The sequence below is a fragment of the Charadrius vociferus genome, unplaced genomic scaffold (assembly GCF_000708025.1).
Source record: "Charadrius vociferus isolate BGI_N301 unplaced genomic scaffold, ASM70802v2 scaffold260, whole genome shotgun sequence".
Lineage (NCBI taxonomy): Eukaryota > Metazoa > Chordata > Aves > Charadriiformes > Charadriidae > Charadrius > Charadrius vociferus.
The window spans coordinates 1,038,022-1,041,280 of NW_009646410.1; positions in this window are offsets into that span (position 1 = coordinate 1,038,022).

A 3,259-nucleotide genomic window follows, 5' to 3' on the forward strand; every position below is an offset into this window, starting at 1 on the left:
TGGGTCCTGCGAGCATTAACGAATTGGCTGGCGCGGGTGAGGGAAGATGTGCACCTCGCAGGAGTCCTGGCCAGACACTTCCCCCCACGGCAAGTTGCATAAACTTCCTTGTGTCTTGCTGCCTCCCTTTTACACCTCAAGCCAAATGGCTCCCTTGCCTTGTCATTCGTGCCCGAGCAAGCTTCTTTTAATAATAATTGTTTTTTAAATAAACCCTTCCAGGGAAGCCAAATTGGATCCGTCGCTTGAGTCTGGCTTCTTTGTCTGTGACCGCCTTAATCTTGGAGCAGCCGCCCGAGCGCCGCGGCTCCTGCAACACGGCCCAAGGCAAAGCAGCTCCTCTCGTGCAGGGAGGGACCGTTTGCTCTCCGCTTGTCGTGAGCTCTAAACAAACAGATGAGGGCATTAATTTGCTTTCTGCCTCCCACGATTAAACCCTCTCAGAGCCTGGGTTCTGACTCGCGGGGTGGATTGGGATAACAAGCGTGTAAATGCCTCGTTCAGGATCCCGAGGGATGCTGTGTTCCTTGGTACCTGCCAGCGCTGACTGGTGCAAGCAATGCCTTGAGCCCTTTCACTTCCTTCACTGGTGGGTTTTGGGCTTGTTTTGGTTTTGTTTTTTTTTTTTGGCCTGTGTGTTTTGAAGCTCATTAAGTGCTTCTCGTAGCCCAAATTGACTACGGTGACGGTGTGTCAGTTTTTAAGCCAGATTACAAGCTGTGAGCCGTAATCTCCTCTTTATCCATGGCACAGGGGCCACGTCAGCGTCGCCCCCTCCCCTGGCCCTCCTGCCACCCACGCTGTCCCTGACCCCTGCGCTGCACGATTGCAGCCGCTCCTCTCCGACCTGTGTAAATGGTGACAATGGCAGTTGCTGGTGGCTGTGTGTTAGAAACAAATTAGGCTCCGTGATGGAGGCGGAGGGTAGGTAAATCGATCCAGGGCAGCCGGTGGGGGTTTGTTGAGGTCCACGCTCCACCATTATCTCTGCCGAGCCCTCTCCCATGGTAGAAGGTTTGCCCACCAGGCACTGTACTCCCACCTTAGGGAATGAAGATCTGTGGTTTCTCTTTTAATTTTTTTTTTCTTTTTTTCCCCTTTCCTTTTCTATTTAAATCTCATTTGCAGGCTCATTAAGAAACTCAGGAAATGTGATACTGGGAACTCGTACGCAAACGAGCAATAAAGCTTTTATCGAACAGCTGCTTGTGTGATGTGGCTCTTGTTACGTCTCAAGGCTGATGCAGACCTAATGCTGAATTCTTGAGCGGGAGATTACATCAGCTCTGGGTTTGGAGGCGAATAAGCGCTTCAGAAAAGGGGGGTGTGGAGGCGAGAGGGTTGCGCTCTGGGCGGGGAGTAGCCATTTTTGGAGATAGTCCAGCCAGAAATGTGACGGTGAAGGGGTTGTTGTGGCTGCATCACATCTGCAGGTATCGGGAAGCGATGGGCCGGCTCTTCCCCAGGCTTTTCTTCTACATCACCTCGAACGTCGATGTCTGGGTGCTTTTGTAGCCATGATAAGGCCACGGTGCTTGCGCTGAGCACGGCAAAGGGCTGTTCCCAAACCAGTGATGCTTCAGCGTAGTTTTGGGGCTGTGACAACAGATTAAGGGGAGCGTCTTTCTTTGCTGAGCCCGGTGTCCTTGCTCAACCCAGAACTTGGCCAAGGCCCTGGGGTTAATGCTGGGCTGTGGGAAAGCTGGGGGATGATCAAGGTCAGCGAAGGGCAGGGATGGAGGACTGAGCCTTACGGGCAGAGGAAGGATCATTACGTTTATGTAAATCCTTATTCAGTACCTCCAGCTGCCCCTTCCTCTGCTGCCGGCGTCCCCAAGCCCCAGCCGGGTGTCCCCCCCGCCTCCTGCCTCCCCATCCCTGTCGGTGCTCTCCATCCTTCTCTATGGGGACTGGGATGTGTCCGGCTTCCCCGTGAAGGTCCTTATCCCCGGTCGCCGTGTCGTTAGGTGGCGCTGGGAGGCCGGTAACGGGGAGCAGAGAGGGGCTGAGAGGGGATAGAGGGGTGACGTGGCACCCCCGGGACTGGGGGCGGGGGGTGTCCCGGGTCTCTTGTTGCCCACAAAGCCCCGGTTGCTTGCCTGGGCTCTGGGCAGGCTGAGGGTCCCTCGCAGCCTCCTGTTCACATCCAGGGGCTGCTTTTAGGCATGATTAACTTTGTGTTTGCTCCAGGTATGTCCCCACCGCGGCGGTCTGAGGGGCAAAGTGGGGGCAGCCTCGCTGGGCAGCCACCCCCTCGCTCTCTGCTCTCTGGAGCAGCTCCAAAACCATTTTCCACGGTAGGTAAGGAGCCGGAAAGGCGATGCTGTGAGTGACACCCGTCTGCTGTTGGAAGGAGGCCTGAAAAACTGAAAGTCGTTGCTGCCAGCTCTTAATGTGGACTTCCCTGCTCCGATGAGTTATGGCTCAGCTTAGTTTTAATGAGACTGCACAAAGCTGGTGGAGATCAGCATCTGGTGAGGAATGGCTTTGAGACCAGCCGGGCAAGGCTGAGCGGTTCCCTTCCTGCAGCTCTCCTCGGTGTCTTATGCGCCGTTCCCAAAGGCGGCCGAGCTGGGAGAGAGCCCGTCACAGTGTGGGGTGATGGCACAGAGTAAATGCCGTACAGTTGGGTCTTTGTGACCTCCTGCTGTTGCTTTGCACTGCTGTGCCTCAGTTTCCCCGGTCCGTAGAGCTGTGCAGGGGAGCTCTGCTCTGCCCTGGGGCTCCTGCCTGGCGTGGGCTGCCGGGCAGCTTGGAGCAATCCGGGGAAGAAACAGGTCTAAGGTACTCCAGAAGCTCCTGTTGATGCTGCATTTTGAATTTACACCTGGGAGACAAGCGCAGAGGCTCTCGCTGGCTTTGCTAATAGGCTGCTTACTGAACTTGGCCTTTTCAAATGAGCATTTAGAGCCCGCAAAGCGGGAGGTTACCTGTGCTCCGGAATAAGGGGAAAACCAACTTTAGTCAGGTCTCTGGCCCGGCAGCGAAGAGCTGTGCTGCCATTTAAAAGTCAGCTCACACAATCAGACAAATGGTTGAAAAAGCTTTTCGGCAGCGTGGCTAATATATAATTTTCCAACCCCATCCCCAGAGTTAGTGCGGCCGCAGAGGCGGTGTCCGGCTTTACGCCGTCCCCAGCCCCTCGCTGTGCGAATCACCGAATTGCGGCATCCTCTGCCGGGAGCCTGGGAGAGTCCGTCTGCGCCGGGGCTTTGCTGGGAACAGATGGCTCCGGAGAGTGCTGACTTCAGCGCTTCGG